Source organism: Bufo gargarizans, chromosome 1 (genome assembly GCF_014858855.1).
Source record: "Bufo gargarizans isolate SCDJY-AF-19 chromosome 1, ASM1485885v1, whole genome shotgun sequence".
NCBI lineage: Eukaryota > Metazoa > Chordata > Amphibia > Anura > Bufonidae > Bufo > Bufo gargarizans.
The window spans coordinates 59,669,569-59,689,591 of record NC_058080.1 but is presented as its reverse complement, the minus strand read 5'-3'; the positions used below and the strand labels follow the sequence as shown (position 1 = coordinate 59,689,591).

General features: G+C 44.3%; 1 protein-coding gene across 2 annotated transcripts in view; it reads right to left on the bottom strand.

The window, feature by feature from the left end:
- SH3BP2 (SH3 domain binding protein 2) overlaps positions 1–16,090 on the bottom strand; it is a 71,966-nt gene extending 55,876 nt beyond the window's left edge. Inside the window, exon 1 of one of the 2 annotated variants that reach the window (XM_044295587.1) lies at positions 15,897–16,090. The gene's annotated coding sequence lies outside the window, so the exon portion shown is untranslated. The remainder of the gene's footprint in view (positions 1–15,896) is intronic. The other variant, XM_044295593.1, reaches the window with a different exon arrangement.
- Positions 16,091–20,023: the final 3,933 nt, after the last annotated feature.

Below are 20,023 nucleotides of genomic sequence, written 5' to 3'. Positions count from 1 at the left end.
TGTCAACAGCAACTAATCACTTGTCTGGGTTAAAGGGGTTTGCCAGGACCCCAAATGTTGTAAAATGAAAGACAAAAGTGCAGTAATAAATATGGCCACATGGGCAGTGTGTGCACTGAAGGATAATTATAGTGGATGGCACTCCTTATGTGTAGCTGTCGGTGCTCAGTGGAAAGGGTCAATAAGAAATAGGAAGAAACCACGGCACTCGATTTCAGATATTCAGAGATAATTCATTTATTGTCCATCCCAAGTAGGATCTTTTTTGCAAATGGCCAACGTTTCGGTCCACTAGGACCTTGATCACGTCCTTAGTACAGGAGATCTGAAGTCCACCTGATGCCTCCAGATCTCTTGTACTAAGGCCGTGATCAAGGTCCTAGTGGACCGAAACGTTGGCCATTTGCAAAAAAGATCCTACTTGGGATGGACAATAAATGAATTATCTCTGAATATCTGAAATCGAGTGCCGTGGTTTCATCCTATTTCTTGTGCACTGAAGGGGCCCACTTCTGTCTTCTGATTATGGGAGTACTATTGGTCCCCTATCAATCCGTTTAATTAATGGAATACCCTGATATCCGGAATACATTCGATGTCCAAAAAGCCAGACGTGAAATAGTTATGTATATGCTTTAAAGACCTCTTACTGTATATACTGTAAGCTCTGTGTTACAACACGACCTTCATCTGTTCCCTGTCCTTTTCTTTGGATGTAATTACCATCCAGTAATTGTTAGCTCCAGGCTAATTCACCAGGATTGTTACGTAAGACCAGTCAATAATTATATAGGACACTGGAGATGAATATACTGTAGTTTATTGAGAATTTTTACAACTTTTTTTTTCTTATCATTTAACATAGGTTTCATCCTTTTTTCTTTTTTTTGCATCTGTGGTCCTATGATTTTAAAATGACAAAAGTGGCCCTGCAGTTCCCAGCTTATTAGATCCAAGGAATTTACGAAGTAGTAGAAGTAATCCTTCAGGACAGAAATTCCAACATTCATGTATATAGAGTCTGAATAAGCCCTAATTCTACACAATGTCTATGACCTGCCAGACAATGTAGTCATTGTAGAGCAATAAGCTATGCGTATCTTACAACACGTCTTAAGACAGCAATTGAGAAAGTCTGTCTCCCAGCTCACCAATAACTATTCCTGCAGCTGAAACTGCAGCTAGAGATTTTCCAAAAAGTGCACACACCAATCATCAATAAGGTTTGACAGCCAAACTCATAGTTATCAACGACTATCCTAAAAAATCCAACTTAGCCAATGATGAGTTTTCATGGAGGGCAACGTCAGGTCTGCCTAATCTATACATGAACTCCCTGCATGACCGTCCTTATCATCTACCCTGAATAGATGACATATTGCTCTTTGTGGATGTTTTTTCACGTATACCTTCCAAACAGTGGATTTTTGGAAAGCAGTACCACCCTACAGACATAATCGACTCTGAGGGACTCTGAGTACTATCTACTCTCAGTGCCAAGGTCTATCAAGTTGGGATTTTTACCAATTTCCAAGTAACATTCAGTATTACAAATGATCCCCTGTACTGGCTTCTCCAGATAAGCCCTGTTCTCCATGGAGTTGTATTAGTGATTGTAAAGCTGGCCATGGACAATAGATAAATGTACAAAACTGCTGATTATCATGTGATCGGCCAACCTTCTAATGTATATGTGTATCAACAGCACATATCAGAAGAAGGGGACCACGACAAGGGGATATACTCTACAACTAGAGGAAAAAAGTTTTCTACACAAACATAGAAGAGGATTCTTTACGGTAAGAGCAGTGAGACTATGGAGCTCTCTGCCTGAGGAGGTGGTGATGGTGAGTACAATAAAGGAATTCAAGAGGGGCCTGGACGTATTTCTGGAGTGTAATAATATTACAGGCTATAGCTACTAGAGAGGGGTCGTTGATCCAGGGAGTTAGGGCGAGCTAAGGGAGGCAGAGGCACGGAGCAGTAACATGACTGATAATGCTCCGTGCCTCTCTGTGATCTCTTTACTACGAAATCACAGTGAGATAAAGTTGTCACTGTGATTTCGTAGTAAAGAGATCACAGAGAGGCACGGAGCATTATCAGTCATGTTAATGCTCCGTGCTTCTGCAGTCTGCATCGGGTCTTGGCTGTCATTCACGGAGCGGATGTCACGCATGGCATCAGCTCGTGTGAAACAGCCCTTATTCTGATTGCCTGATTGGAATTTTCTTTCCTCTAAAATGAGGAAAATTGGCTTCTACCTCATAAGGTTTTCTTGCCTTCCTCTGGATCAACTTTGCAGGATAAGGCTCCATTCACACGTCCGTGATGTGTTGCGGACCCGCAAATTGCGGGTCCGCAACACACCAGCCCGGCACCCCCATAGAAATGCCTATTCTTGTACGCAAGCTGTGGACAAGAATAGGACATGTTCTATCTTTTGCGGAGCTGCGGACCCGAAGATCGGGGCCGCGATCCGCAATTGCGGATGCAGAATGCACACTGTGTGCTGTCCGCATCCATTCCGCCCCCATAGAGAATTAATGGGTCCGCACCCGTTCCGCAAAATTGCGGAATGGATGCGGACCCATTTGCGGACGTGTGAATGGAGTCTAACAGGCTGAGCTGAATGGACCAATGTCTTTTTTCAGCCTTATAAACTACTAATTTCAATATGCCAATTGTTTGTTTCTAGGAAGATAATTCACTGCCAGCAGCTTTTGCCATTAAAAACACATGCAGGTTCAGCAGGTTTTTTGATAAAGTCAGGAGGAACATCTGTCGGCTGAAATGCTCTGCAACTTCCGGAACTCACTCAGAAGTAAATGGGAACAGTGTAGCATAGCCCGCTTAGCCGTTTCCATAACGCTTGCCACCTAGCTGCCGTACATGACTGGTGTCAGGAATAAGGACCGCCTTATTCCTAGTTATGTTTGCTGTGATATTATATGTTTTATGGGTATATGTCGTAGTGCAACATAGTCCAGTGTGATTCACATTCATATACAGTATGTATTTATGTATTGCCAGGCCAGCAGCCATTGATGAATTGGTTGAAGGCTGCATCTAGTGCCGAGATGTCCACCTCATACCTGTGAAAACAGCAAACTGCTCCGCGGGGGGTTAGTTAGCACATAGATGCTAACAAGGATGGGCTCGTTTGCTGGTCACACTTGGGACAGGGGAAAAGCAGCCTCTCCGGTGCCTTGTCTCAGCATGGGGGATTCCTAACCAGAGAGTGAACAATAATTAGTAATCCCTCATAAGTTGTTCAGGAGGGATCAGATGTACCCAAAATCTAGCTTATCACCTCTGGTATGATGGGGGCATCGAATGGACACCAGACATGGCATATCAACTCGCCTCTATCTTCTTAAAATAAGGATCTGATATTCTCCCAGTTGCCCTGGTTAAGATACAGACCCCAGACCTTCTTCATAATTCATAGCTCATCGTTCCAAGTCCTAGCATATCAAATGAGAAGATGAGATCCTTATTTTAAGAAGATAAAGGCGAGTTGATATGCCATGTCTGGTGTCCATGCGATGCCCCCATCATACCAGAGGTGATAAGCTAGATTTTGGGGACATCTGACCCCTCCTGAACAACTTATGAGGGATTACACGGGTATTATCTCAGCATGAATGACTTAAAAGGGAAAACTTCTTGAATTTAGAGGATCCTCCACCACAAAAGAGGTTTGGTTATAGCCACCCACATCTTTGTCCCGAGAGCCCGGCATGCAGCAATGTCACATGTACATGAAACTATAAAACCATTTCCTTTGGTGTCAGGGAAGCTACTAGGTAGGCCTTATTCACACATCATTGTTTGGTCAGTGATTGTGAACCAAAACCAGGATTGGAGCCTACACAGAGATAAAGTATAATGGAAAGATTTTGCACCTGTTCTGTGTTTTTGACCTGCACCACAGTCACTGACCAAACACTGACATGTGAATAACCTCAGATTACAATACACTGATCAGCCACAACATTCAAACCTTCTCCTCATATTGTCTAAGTTCCTCCCGTGCCTTCAAAACAGCTCTGAGCATTCAAGGCATGGACCCCACAAGATCTTGGAAGGTGTCATATGGTATCTGGCCCCCACATATTAGCAACAGACCTTCCTGTAACTTGTGAGGTACGGCCTCCATGGATCAGACTTGGTTTTCCAGCACAGTCCAAGAGATCTGGGAAATTTGGAGACAAGTCACCACCTTGAACGCTATGTCGTGTTTCTTAGATCTTAACACTTTGTGCAGTGTGGCCGGGCATTGTGCTGCTGAAAGAGGCCACTGTGATAAGAGAATGACGCTGCCATGACCAGGGAAAGGGGGGGGGGAGGGTACTTCTCTGTACAATGTTTAGGTAGGTGATATGGTCACATCCACATGAAGCCAGGACCCAAGGTTTACCAGCAGACCATTGCCCAGAACACCACATTGCCTCCGCCAGCTTGTCTTTTTCCCATAACGTATCTTTGTGCCCTCTTTTTCCTAAAGAAGTGACGCACCCAGACCATTTACATTGATCAGCTATTGATGGGTGATTACAAGGATAGGTTATCAGTAGAGATCAGCAAAGTTTTGAAAAATTAGATTCGGCCAATTCGCTGAACTTCGACAAGAAATTTGATTTGTCACGAATGAATTTATCATAAATCAGCTATGCCCAGGCCTCTCAGTAACATAGTAACATAGTACATAAGGCCGAAAAAAGACATCTGTCCATCCAGTTCGGCCTGTCATCCTGCAAGTTGATCCAGAGGAAGGAAAAAAACCAAAACCCTGTGAGGTAGAAGCCAATTGTTCCCACTTTAGGGGAATAAAAAATTCCTTCCCGACTTCAATCAGGCAATCAGAATAACTCCCTGGATCAACGACCCCTCTCTAGTAGCTATAGCCTGTAATATTATTACGCTCCAGAAATACATCCAGGCCCCTCTTGAATTCCTTTATTGTACTCATCATCACCACCTCCTCAGGCAGAGAGCTCCATAGTCTCACTGCTCTTACCGTAAAGAATCCTCTTCTATGTTTGTGTACAAACCTTCTTTCCTCCAGACGCAGAGGATGTCCCCTCGTCATGCCATTACCCCATACCAGCAACAGCCCCTGTTGAGTCGCCATATGTTATAGCAGCTACTATTTTTCAGGCTCCTGTCCCTTATGGCCATAATCCAGCTTCCGTGTTTGATCCATCCACCTTGTTTGGCCATCTGGTTTTAGCGAAATACCAGTCAGTTCATAGTATGGAGGGATCCACATGGGTTAAAATTTCGCTGCACTGCACAGTGACGTAGAATTTGTCGTGAAACAGAATAACATTTTCACTAATAGAATGTATTAGCTATGAATGACGTTGCACTGCAAAGGGACGTAGAATTTGATAAGATTTATCATGGCTGTCATAGTGACATTCTTCTGTCCCATAATAATAATAATAATGAATGGGGTCCGTCAGTCGCCGTCTTTTACTACCATTTGACGGCTCCAGCGGTTCCGTTATTTTCTTTCTTCTGATAATTACGACCAAAATAATCTAGGCAAGTTCTAATTTAAACTAGTTCTATTTTGTTGGTTTTCAGAACTGGGACCATGATTAAAATGGCATTTCCATCACAGACAATGGAGGCACATCGCTAGGTAGGTGTGGATCCCACCTCTGGATGGCGCACTGTGCATGTGCAGCCGCCCTCCATTCATTTCTATGGTGCCGCTGAAAATAGCCGAGCTATTTCCGTTGGCCCCATTGAAATGAATGGGAGTAGTGGCCGCGCAAGCGCTCCTCCAGCCCACACTCTCCCCGCTCTGTTCTCAGCGTAGGTGCGGGTCCCAGGGGAGGGACCCACACCTATCAGACAGTGAGGGCATATCTTAGCGACATACCCCCATTGCCTGTGATGGGAATACACCTTTAAAGGGTTTTTCCAGGATTTTAATATTGATGACCTAAGGATCTCCAGACTGTATTACATAAGTGTAAGTCTATGTACATAGTTCTGTATATTGCTCATGTATGACTTTCTGTACTTCTCACTTCTTATTTCACAAAAACATAAGAGATTATTGCTACAGGCAAAGCCATAGAGCGGAAGAGAGGTCATATACATTACAGAAATATCTTACTAAACTAGTGGGATTTAAAGAATATTAGTAGCAGAGCAAATGGACTTGTATTTCCTCTTGAATAGATTTTGCTAGACACCCAATTGGCTTTCTCAATTAAAGCGACTTGTACAAGGAATCTCCGGCATTAAAGGCTAGAGACTTTAGTGCTCCAGCCAGCATAACCTGTTTATCATAATCATTACCTCATGGAGGTTAGTTGTTGATTGCATTTGCAATCAATTTCTTACCTCCATGAGGAGCATGACCTCATGTTGATTATGATAAACAATTATGCTGACTGAAGCATGAGTCACCAGTATTTATTACTGAAGATTTCTTGTACAAGTCATTGTAACTGAGAAAGTCAGTTGGATGACGAGCAAAACATGTTCAAAATACTAAAAGTCAGGTGCTATGACTTATTACTGCTGATATACCATGACCTGGACGAATAGGAACCTTCGCAGACAGGTTATAAAGCATGCCACAAAAAGGCACAAGAAGCTCAAAACAGGGCTATGCATTGCAGGGCCGCCTTCATGTTAAATGCAAGAAATTGCAAAACAGTGGTTCTGCTACATCAGGGTCACAGTTGTATTCACAGACACAGCCGATCTCCACGTGTGATTCTCTGCAAACAACACCTACATATCTCAGCTTCCTGCACCCATGTGAACATAACCTAGGAGGGTATGTAAATATTTTAGGTTAAGTGCAATCAAATAGATTTATTTTTATAAAAACAGTGCCACTCTTGTATATAGGTTCTGCCTGGTACTGCAATTCACCCCTAGTCACATGAATAAAGATCCGACGGAACACCAGACAGCTGATCTTGCTCCATACAGGGTGGATACCGACTGTGTTACACAGGTGACAGAGCTCTAGTCTGGGCCATTTAACCCCTCAGATGCCGCTGTCAATAGTGGCCATGGTATCTGAGTGGTCAGACATAGGGAGAGCGCTCCCTCTGTCTTCTGATCAGCACCCTCAGCAAATTGTACACCAATTCCTTCAACATAAAATGAGCCCTCACACTACCGCTGATAGGAAAAATACAAAAAGTTATGGGTGTCAGAATACGGCGACACTATGTGAATGTTTTGTTTCTAAAATAGTTTTTCTAATTTTTAAAAGTGGTAAAACATATCAAAAGCTGTATACATTTAGTATGGTACTGACCCGCTAAATAAAGTCAACGTGTCATTTTCATAAAAATTAAACTTAAAAATAATGGTGGAGTTTCATTTTACAACTATTACTATGGCTTTATTAAAAAGTACAACTCGTCCTGCAAAATACAAGCCCTCATGCGGCAATATCGCCTGAAAAAGAAAAAAAAGTTATGACTCTTTTTAGGCGGGGAGGGAAAAACCAAAATGTTTTTGCTTGGTCCTTAAGGGGCTAAGAGCCCATAGACATGGCCTATAAGCCTTAGGGCCCTTGCACACGACCATATACCCTACGAGACATACAGTCCGTGAGCGGGCCATATGTCCCAGCGCGGCATAGATTGTGCGCACGGTAGCGCACAGCATCATAGATTACAGTGATGCTGTGCTCGTCCGGCCGCCCGCAGGGATATTGTACTGCACTCATATGATCTTATGAGTGCAGGACAATAGCCACGCGGGCGGCCCGATCTGCACAGCATTATTGTAATCTATGATGCTGTGCGCTACCGTGCGCACAATCTATGCCGCGCTGGGACTGAATGTCTCGGAGGGTATACGGTCGTGTGCAAGGGCCCTTAAACTCCTATGTGCTGATTGAAAGAACCAAGCGTGCAGATGCTGAATGCTTCCTTGCATATATACTCATGTAACTATATACAGAACTAGAAAGCACCAACATCAGCGGGTTAACGTGACAATGTAACAAGCTTAAAATACATACCTAAAATACTTTTACACTTGCGTTTGGTTCGGATCCGTCCTGGATCTGCATAAACGCATCCGTTCAGATAATACAACCGCATGCAAACGTTCAGAACGGTTCAGTTTGTATTATCTTTAACATATCCAAGACAGATCCGTCTTGAACACCATTGAAAGTCAATGGAGGACGGATCCGTTTTCTATTGTGTCAGATTGTGGTTACTTTAACGTCAGCTGCATCTGCACATGGGGTATACTTATCCTGTCCATAGGGATGAGTCATGCGCAAACTATCCCTGCCCATGCACACCCCCCCCCCCCGTAGTTGTTGTCTCTGAGATTATAATATATTGGGAAGTAACATCATGTAACCTGCTCTGTGACCAAGGGCCCTGCCGTACCTAGGCCAGGGGCTGAGATGTTTGAAAGCCTGAGGTGCAGAAATGCCCAAGGGTTGGTGACCCTGGGGTGCCAGAACTCACTGGGGGTAGAAGCCCACTGAGTGATGGCACATTTGCACGCACTTCACTTTCTCACATTTTGAGCGCACAGACCTCTATCCTTTGCCCGGCCGTCAGGTCTGGCGTAAGGAGGAGGAATTTTTATAATTTTGTCCGGATGTCCCGGCTGAGCTTCAGCAAACATTCACTATTTAGTTAAAAAAAAATTGTTCACTGTGTGTTCACTTTCCACGTTTGTTCGTCTTCAGGATTTCTTGGGTTGCGGTGCCCTTACGGGTACCCCCCTAGAGGTCTAGGGGGGCGGTGTGACCATCCCGGTTCCGCACCCCCCTGCAAAACCCCTTGGGCTCTCCCTCTGGGGAGAGTCCAGTCCTAGTAGTCGAAGCTCCGTGACGACACCTTGGGTGGCATAGAAACATAGAATGTGTCGGCAGATAAGAACCATTTGGCCCATCTAGTCTGCCCAATATACTGAATACTATGGATAGCCCTTGGCCCTATCTTATATGAAGGATGGCCTTATGCCTATCCCATGCATGCTTAAGATGCCTAGATGAAAGCCGAAGCAGAGATTTGGCGTACCCTCGGCTTCGTCTGAGGGTTGCTTGGGCGTACCCCCGGCTTCAGCTGGGGGTTGCCTATTTTGTCTCGGTCCCTTGCAAGAGCCTTCTGGCCCAGAGGGACTGGGAAAGGTTTATGGGGGGCCCTGCTCTTATGGAGAGGGCCTGCGATGGACCGTAACCTTGCGCACATTTTTTTGTGTGGCACACTGCACGATTTTGTTGCACTGGTGTAGAAAGCACTCTCCTCAGGCTTTAAAAAAAAAAGAAGCTCTGTGATATCAGAATTTACTAGAAACTTAGGGGTCCCTCTTAAAATTTGGATACGACTGTAAGCTTTCTGCAGCACTATGCCTCATTCACATGTCAGTGTTTGGTCAGTAATTTCCATCAGTGATTTTCAGCCAAAACCAAGTGCGGCTCTAAACACAGAACAAGTTCAGATCTTTCCCTTATACCTTATGTCTGTGGAGGCTCCAGTCCTGGTTTTGGCTCACAATCACTGATGGAAATCACTGACCAAAACCCAGGCGTCTGAATAAGGCTTAAGTCCTAAAAATGCAAAAACACTTGTTTCAGGTCAGATCGTCCCTACCCGCCATTGGCTGCTCCCCCTCGACACCGGATGTTTTCATGCGTGCGTGGGGAGAAGCAGCAGCGACGGTGCAGGGACCAGGAGCAGCGCAGGGAGCGGGGACTTGGGTAAGTATATTCAATGTGGGGGGCCCGGCATATTGGGTGACGTTTTTATACTCTCGGATAACCCCTTTAAGCATAGAAAGAGCAGGGGGGTTAAAATGAATAATAAGGTTTACTGAATTTTTTGATAAAAAAAGTAAAAAAACTAACTATTCTATAATATAAAACTAAAATTCTAATCACCCCCTTTCCCAATTTTACATATAAAATGAATAATCTTGAAATATAATTGGTAGCACAGCACTTGAAAACTATTAGAACATAAAAGTATTTATCCTGTACAGTGAACACCATAATAGAAAAAAAATATATAAAAATGCCTGAATTGCAGTTTTTTTTGTTACCTTACTCCCTGAAAAAAAATATTTGGATACAAAGCGATCAAATGTCATCTGTACCCCAAACTGGTACCAATGAAAACAAGCACTCACATCACCCTATAGGCAAAAATATGAAAAAATGTGTTTTTTTCATCACCCCACAAATAATTTCTTTCCCATTTTCCAATACATTTCATGTGAACGGGCTAATAAAATAGTTATGGCTTTTGAAAGACACAGATGAAAAAAGAAATCGAAAAGATGACAATAGTTTATGAAGCCAAGAGTTTAAAAGAGTATTTTTTATCATATCCATAGCATATGTTATAAATGTCTAATAGATGTGGGTCCCCCTGCTCTTTCGAGAATGGACCTGACTCTGGGATCTGCACCTATCTCGAGGACGAAGGTTTTCCATCTCTGTCTCACGTGGTGTGGTGGCCAACGTATGTGGCCTGCCATTTTAGTACAGAGGTGGCCCGGATTATTGAAACAGCCAAATGCTGTGCTATCATGTTTCCAGAACTCCCTCTTACAGGTACTTTAGTGATCTTGGCTGCTTTTGTAATCCTGGCCACCTCTGCATTCTATTGTAACCTGAATGTGGCAGCCAGCACCTCATGATCTGAGACGGGGCTGGTGGACCTACCTTCTTGACATGTTGGAAGCTGCATCAATCAGAGATTTTCGGCATACGTTGTAGATTTTGATGGGTTGGCAGAATTTAAATGGGTTGGTAAAGTTGCTTGAGATGTTGGAAGCCACATGGCATAAGTTGTAGATCTTAATGGGTTGGCAGATCTTACATGGGTCGGTCTAGTAGCTTGAGATATTGGAAGCCGCATCTATCAGTGATTTGTCACTGACCATGGTTAGGGTCGTGACTCTTGGAACCGCATGCAGTTCTCTGCGGTTTGGTCTTGTTGTCAATCACAGGTGAGGGCTGTAGTATGTTACCTCACCTGTGGTTGCCGCTGGCAACATTATGTATGCGGTTGCATCTGGCAACCTGTCTTTGTAGGTGTGCCTTTTATATGTTTGGTGTGCACGAGGTTTGGGTGTGTGCACTGTGACATTTTTCCTTCACTTGTGGTTGTCTGCAACAACGTGTTGTTTATGTACATGTGGTGACAGTGTCTCGGCCTTTTGGCTGGCTCCCAGGACATGGTTGCCATGCATGTCGTTGCCGGCGGTAACAGCTGCTGTGTGATTGGTGTTTGTTCACTTCCCCTTTATGTGGCTGTTTTCCCATGCCTGGTGTAAGAAGGGTTAAATCCCTTCTGTGTGTGTGTGAACACTGGGTGTGTCTGCGTGGGTGTGGCTACATGGGCTATTTAACCTCAGTTGAGACCTAATGTCTGAGGGGTACTTCAGCCTTGTAGTAAGCTGGAGGCACCCTCCTGGTCTCTAATACCATCTGCCAGTGAGGGCCACCCTTGTGGTCATAAAATGTTATACACGATGTTTAGTTGATGTTGTTTTCCTTTTCATATTTTATGCACCTATGGATCTGGGTTCCTGTGTGTTTGTGTGTGTGCTGTGTCCATTTATGTTTGGGTGTGGACACTTGTTTGTATTGCACGGGATCCAGTCAGTGTGTCTGTGGCAGGTAGGTGTGGAAGTTCTTTTCATCCTCCTGCCATATCCATGGGCTGTTCATGTTCCTATCCCCTTGCAGCTTGGCCACTTTAGACTCCTGTTTCTCCGCGTCATGGAGGAACGGGCTGTCTACCCAGCTCCTAGCTCAGGGATCTGCGGAGGGTGAGTAGGGATCCGAGGTTCCTGAGCATGAGCCCTCCTACCTTCAAGGTCGGCTCATGTAGCTAGGAGTCAGGGTCAGATTAGGGAAGCTCTAGGAGGTGACCTGCTCCCTAATTCTGTGGTCCTGGCCGAGCAGCGACCAACATCATCTGGCATCGCACGGCTGAGGGTTTTCCCCATCCTCAGCTGTGATATGATTAATGGCACAAGTTGAAGATCTTAAATAGTGTTTGTGCATTGTTGGATTATGCTTCAGGATGTCAGTCGGCATAGGTCCGACTATTATTTTCTTATGTATGTAATTCAGCATGCCATGATTTTGTTTCTTTTGCAAAATAGAAATAAAGAATTAAAAAATAAAATAAAAAAATCTTAAATGGGTTCCATTTTCTTGCTGCATAGAATATAGCAGCATGGTACAGTATTCATATCGTCAAAAAGTGACAGAAACCAGATGGAAAACCTTCACCTTGCATTTGACTTTGAGACACAACTTCTCGTAGTGTCTGCTTTTACTAGATATTCACAAATGACTGACATCTAAACATGGGCTACCAGATAGCTGCACTTCAAGTTGCAAACCTTCAGCCATGGTCTTGGATCCTTTTAGCCAGATTAGAGAAAGCATGCTTCGGAGAGCAGCTTGGTTGTAAGAGAAGCTTAAGAATCCAGGGCAAAAGCAAAGAGAAGAAGCCATACTGCCCTAAGGCGGCATAGGCTTCCAATGTTGGCCTGCTTGTTGGACGTCATGTCTTGCAGAAATATTTCTTTTGTCAAAAAAGGGTTATAAATACAGAATTACTACAAAGTAAAGTCTAGAGATAGAACTCAGAGCTTCTCCTTTCATGTCTGCATTATATAAGAGGTTCTGCATTATATAAGGTCAATAGGGCAGCCATTGGCAATACCTCTTTTGTATGTTCAGGTCTTCGAGAAAAGTACAAGGATAATTCATTATATATTTTTATAAATTAATTGTAGTTTATTGGTGATCACCGGTCTCAGCACTTCTTACAGAGCAGTGAAAGATCTCTTACCTTGTACTATAGATAGCATGTCATTGTGAAAGAGGATCTTGAGAAGCGTGAGAAAGGCCCACACATTATATGAAATTACTAGGTGACTAAACTGCCATGTATCAGGGCCATAACCATAGCGGGTGCAGACCATGTGATTGCACATTGGAGCTGGAGCCTGAGGGAGCCGAATGTTAGCCCAGTCTTACTTGGGGACCCTGTTACAGATTACCCCTCTGCCGTGTATCATGGGTGCTGTTGACTTCATATGGTTATTGATATAGGTGAGACCAGGGTCAGACTGGGAATCCTTGGGCCCACCACAGGGAATTATTCTTGGGGCCCAACCCCTATATTATCAGTAATGTCTAACAGGTTTTGATTCAAAGAACTAGACCCTAGTGGCAAGTGTTTGGTTCCAAATGTTTTTTTCTTCTGGGCATTTGGGACCCACTATGGTATCGGAGCCTGGACCTACCAGAGGATCCTTTCCTACTCTGGTGGGCCAGTCCAACACTGAGTGAGACGCTAGTACTTCTCTTACATACAGTAGTTTGTATTAGTCCATCAGTTACAACCAGGCTCATTTTACACAGGATGAATCTTCAGGTAATTATTGAGAATGAACCAAACATTTCCGATCAGTGCCTGATCGTGGGAGGTGAAGATGGATTTACATGCAGCAATCATCTCCTGTTTCTTGGGTAGAGCGATCGTTGCTGTTATCGATCATCCCCATACAGATTCATTGATTCATGGCAGCAGATCCCTTGTTAGACAGGACGATCTGCTGCCCAGAAAATATGATTTTGGGTGCTGACTGAAAGATATGACCACTTGATAAACAAGCATTTTAGGGTGCTGCTACACATCATCACCGTGCTGTTTTTGGGGCAGAAAAAAATTCATGAAAAAAGACTTGATTTTTGCAACAACGTACCTGCAGTTTATGGTGCATTTTATTCCAGCAAAAAGAAAACAGCAAAACTGAATTACATAATCACAAAATAGAGTTAGATTATTGTAATTTAGGTCTGCTGTGTGTTTTCCCTTTCCTGGAAGAAAACGCATCGTAAACAGCGTGCTTTTTTTGGTGTGGTTTTTTTCAGCACCAAAAACACAGCACACCCACAACGTGTGGCAGCACCCTTACGGTGCCTTCACATACTGCAGATTTTGTTGCGCGACTGGAAATCTGTTCTTACACCTGAATGGGGCTTTCAGAAATGTAGGTGCTGAATGGAATGAATCGAAACTGATTTTCAGTTGCAGGAAAATTCTGCAACAAAATCCGCAGCGAGTGAAGGCGACCTTGCACAGAGCAATTATGTGGAACAAGCTTTCCCAGGAATCTTTCCCCAATAATTGCCCCAGTTGTAAAAGGACCTAGGGGGTCATTTACTTACGGAAATACATCTACATTAGGCATATTTCTAGAACAGGTTGCGGCGCAAAGGTTCTTTGCTGCAGCGATCTATGATTTTTCCCCGCTAACGCCAGGTCTACAAAAGTGGTGGTGGCATGGGCGGGGAAAGAGGGCGGCCAGGCAGGCCCATCTCATTCATTATTTTCTACTCTTGTTTTAGGTGTAGAAAACTGTCTAAATCTACGCCAGCAAGGGAGCTGGCATAGATTTAGAAGCGGTAGCAGTTATGTAGAGGCCGGCGCAGCGCAGGGCCTTATTAAGAATGGCGTCCAAAACGCCCCCTAAAGTTCTTCCTGCACGTTTGGCATAAGGGGCTTTGGACTGCATATGATTGACTTGCCATTAGGGATGAGCGAACTTGTGTTTTCATGTTTGGCGTACAAGGTTCGGGTTATCTAAGAATTCCGTTGTGGATTCCGCTACCACGGACCATGAGTTATGCTCCGTGGTTGCGGAATCCATAACGGAATTGCTTGATAACCCGAACCCGAAACTTGTACGCCAAACTTGAAAATAAAAAGTTTCGCTCATCCCTACTTGCCATCTGTCCTCCCAGTTTTCCAGCTGCATCTCCCACTGTGTGATTTCTGCGTCTAGCTTGAGATAAGAATGCAGCAATGTTGATATTACCCTTTAAAGAGGAATGGACACCACGTTTTCTCTATAAAATGTGAACGAAGCTGTGTACGGGTTCTTCTCAGCTATCCGCATTATTAAATATGTTTGCTTATACGTTAAAGAGATAGATAGATAGATAGATAGATAGATATGAGATAGATATTAAATAGATAGATAGATCTAGATAGACACATAGATAACCCATAGTACACGCTATACATTTCCGCTATGCCATCACATCAATACTGTCTTTTCTCTGCAAGCACGTATCAACTTATCTCCCATACAGTGTAAACCTGCTGCACCGACTTCATTTAAAGAATTCATTAAATGCATGCACAATGCACCCCACAACTAAAAAGGGGTGAGCCCACTTCCATTCCACACGTCCCCCATCAATGTGCTAAGTCCCTGCTGCTGGGGTGGCCTCTGTCTGACCACTTTGCACCAGAAAGCATTGCACGGCCCCCAATACAATATACCGTATATGTGGTGTAATGCCCGTGTGGTCCATAATCTTTGTAGCAGCTCCACTCAAGGGGATCCAAATGGAGGTGCCCCTCTATTAAGTCTATATGCCCTTTTAAACCGATATAAGCTATTTGTTCCAATGGGACCTCTGCAAGGTCAAATCCGAATTCTGCTAAATCTATAAGACACGTAATTACTTAGAAACCTTGAAGATTGACAACAGAAAAAGACCACCTGGTCCATCTATAGTCTTCCCTTATATTATTTCTTTAGGATAGATGTGTGTATCCCAGGAAGGTTTAAATTCACTTACTGTAGATTTCCCACCACATCTGCTGGAAGTTTGTTCCAAGCTTCAACCAATATTTCCTGACATTGCTCCTGATCGGACCCCCAGCAGATTTCATATTGTGCCTTCTTGTTCTTGTGTTTCATTACTCACAGATATCTACAAATTTATAAGTCAGTTATGGCGGAAATTTCAAAGAATTCCGTGAAAGATTGCACTCCCTATAGCATCCTGCAAGTGCATCCCTTACCCCTGCTCAAGCCCCCCTCTAGTCTCTCACCTTAGTGCAGTACCTGTTCGGGAGGGGACGGTTTTTGTAGGATCTTAGCCAGGAGCTCCTTTCTCAGTCGGTCGCCACTGTCGGCATCTTCAGACTAGGGCAGCAGGCAGGAAACACACTTATAGCCGGGTTGACAAGAAAGTGCACTGCTCAGAGCTAGCACCTCCTTCCAGCTGCCTGTCCCATCCCTTCTTCAGGACGTCCCTCCCTGATCCTCCAACCACACTGTCCATGCAGTCACCTATTCCCTGGATCCACCTGTAGGCGCTCACCTCCTCCTGTCGTACAAGGAGCAGCCTCTCAATGACACTATTATTATCAGCTGCATTTACCACCCATGTTTCCTTCCTGCCTTTTGTTCCTTTCTTCTCTTCTGCTGCTCAGCTCTTCCCCTTACAAGTGAAAGTTTCTGCATTAAGCTTCCGTCATGTTGCAAGTTAGTATAAGTTATGACTTGTATAGACGAGAGCTGTTGCATTATTGGAGTCCGGACGGTGAATTTACAGTCTCATAAGGAATGCACGTATTAAGCCTCCCCTCCCCCCAAATATACAAAATGACACAACCACTACATACGGCAAAAATACGTGGCGTGCGCCACACTTTAGTTGAACAGAAGCTAGGAAGAATAGTGAGGGGATGTGAGTCAGTGTGACAACACACCTGCTAACCTGGGGGCATCCTGCTCCAGTTCTTGGTATTCTTAGGCTCCATTCACACGTCCGCAAAATGGGTCCGCATCCATTCCCCAATTTTTCAGAACGGGTGCGGACCCATTCATTCTCTATGGGGACTGAATGGATGCGGACAGCACACAGTGTGCTGTCTGCATCCGCAATTGCGGAGCGCGGCCCTGATCTTCGGGTCCGCATCTCCGCAAAAGATAGAACATGTCCTATTCTTGTCCGCAGCTGCGGATAAGAATAGGCATTTCTATAGGGGGTGCCAGGCGGGTGTGTTGTGGATCCGCAATTTGCGGGGTCCGCAACTCACCACGGACGTGTGAATGGAGCCTTAAACCAGCAGCTCACCTATGGGGGTAGCTGCAACCGCCTTCATCCAAGCTGCGTCCCCTGATAGCCACTGACCCTACAGCTTGCTACACAGCCTGTGTCAGGGTACTTTCACACTAGCGTTGTTTAAATCTGGCGGGCAATTCCGTCGCCAGAATTGCCCGCCGGATCTGGAAAAGCGTGTGAAAACGGATTACATTTGAATTCTGATCACAATGCAAAAATGCATTGGAAAAAATGGATCCGCCATATATGGACTTTAACATTTTTTTAACATTTTTCGGGTTTAACATGCAAAAGCCGGGTTCGGTTTGATGGAACACACGGCGCCGGATCTGGCATTAATACAAGTCAATGGAAAAAATGCTGGATCCGGCGTTCAGTCAAAGTGTTCCGGATTTTTGGCCAGAGGTAAAAATACAACATGCTACAGTTTTCTGAAAAGCCTGATCAGTAAAAAAGACTGAACTGAAGACATCCTGATGCATCTTGAACGGATTGCTCTCCATTCAGAATGCATTAGGATAAAACTGATCAGTTATTTTCCGGATTTGAGCCCCTAGGACGGAACTCAGCGCCGGAAAAGAAAAACGCTAGTGTGAAAGTACCCTCACCCCCACTGATCAGCACCCCTCTCGCTATTCCTGTGCTGTGCTCGCAGTGGTTCCTCTTAGCATGTGTAGTATCACAGTCTCCTCTAAGGTTATGCTCACATGTGCGGTAGCCTGATCCAGCCTCCTGGAGTTCAACCAATCGGGCCTTGCCGGGTACTGCTGTTCACCGCGGCAGGACAAAAACCATTGAATGTGGACCAGCGGTGAACAGTAGGATCCGGCAACACTAGATGCGATGAACTGCGACAGGCTGTTCTCTGCCGGGACAGCCTGCTGGATCAGGGTACCACGTATGTGAACATTGCCTTGCATGCTTGACTGCAGGTAAACTGATTAGCTAGACTGCTCTCCTTAAAGGAAATGAGTGATTAGTAAATAGTGTTGAGCACGAATATTCGAAAAGCGAATTTTTTCCCCGAATATCGGGACTTCGAGAATTTGTGAATATTTAGAATATAGCGCTATATATTCGTAGTGACGAATATTAGTTGTTGTTTTTTTTTAACACAGTACACATCAGGTGATCATCCCTCCCGTCTTCTAGCTTGTGGGCCAATGAGAAGGCTTTGTCACAGCTTAGCAACATCCTAGCAACCAATAGAAAGGTTGCCTACCCCACGCCGGTATTTTGCGCGCATTATGCAAATAATACATTGCCGATTTTCACAATCAAGAATATAATCTCTAATTTGCAAATTCACGAATATATGATGAATATTCTACAAAATATTTGCGAGATATCGCAAATTCGAATATTGCCCCTGACGCTCATCACTAAACTAATAACCTATTGTTTAAATCACATTACAGTTAAACACTTTTTTAATAATTTTTTTATTTTATTTAATCTATATTAAAAAACTAAAATTGCGCCTTTTATGCACTGATCACTAGGCCTAATAATATGTTGAGACTTCCTGTTCTGTACAGGTAACTATTAAGTAGCCATCACATTTTCATTACAGGGAGGATTACAATGACAGATATCACTTCTCTATAGATAACACAGGATCCACCATTCACAATAGGTGATATCACTGCCTGTCTACTCCTTCCTGACCTCTGCACAGGTCACAGAGCATGCCTAGAAAACTCTCCCATAGAAGTCAATGAGGTCCCCTCCTGTCCATTGTGCCTATGGCCCATGTAATTGCCTTAAAAAAGAACAGAATCTTGACATAGTTTAGGCCTAGTATTTAGAGTTCATGCTGCCCTAGGCACTCAGTTTGAATATGCCCCCATTTAAGGCACATTTACACTTGCCAATTATCTCCATGATTCGCTGCATTCTCCACAAGTGTCAGAATAAAATGGTCAGTGTTAACAAAGCAGAAGATCAATGATAAAACTATAAAATACTACACAGTGATTGGATAACACCACCGGATCATGACTGCATAACACTGCTGTAGAGTGACTGGATGACACTACCATACACTGACTGGATAACACTGCCATACAGTGACCAGATAATACACCATATCGTAACTGTATAACACAGCAATACAGTGACTGGATAACACCGCCATACAGTGATTGGATAACACCGCCATTCAGTGCCTGGATAACACTGCCATACTGTAACTGGATAACACCGCCATACAGTAACTGGATAACTCCACCATACAGTGAATGGATAACACAGTCATACAGTAACTGGATAATACACCATACTGTGATTGCATAACATTGCCATACAGTAACTTTATAACAACACTATGTAGTGACTGGATAACACCACTATACAGTGACAGCATAATACGCCATACCAAAATGGCTTAACACCACCATACAGTGACCGGATAATACCACCATACAGTGACCGGATAACACCACCATACAGTGACCGGATAACACCACCATACAGTGACCGGATAACACCACCATACAGTGACTGGACAATACCTCTGTATTGGTGCCTCCTTATCATACCCAGTGCCCTCTTATACCCTATACTGTGCCCTTAGTCATACATTGTACTGTGCCCTGTACCTTACACAGTACAGGGAATCAGAGGGCATAGAACACTTTAGGAGGCACAGTATAGAGTGGGGAAGGACAGTGCGGGGTGTAAGGCAGCATAGTACAGGCTAGGTGGCACAGTACAGGGTATGATAATGGGGCATCTGCACCCCAGGACTCACTAAATCTCTCCAGGCTGGCCACGAGGATTCACACGGCCACCAGTTAAGGAGTCTGCACCATGTGCCATTCCCAGCTCACCACCTGGAAGCCACTGGGACTAATAGCCACAGGAGGCCCAGGAATAGTAGCCCCAGCAGCACTTTCCATGCAGCTGGCGAAGCTCACAGGCGGCAGGTGACCTGCTGGACGGGCAGACAGTCTGCTGGACAGGCTGACTGTTGGACAGGGGGTAGGCAGGCAGGCTGCTGGATGGGTGGGCGGACATGCAGGCAGACTGGCTAGTACAGCGCTCCTGCATGATCTGGTTGCATGATCTATTGGAAATATGTAAAATAGTAACATAGTTTATAAGGCT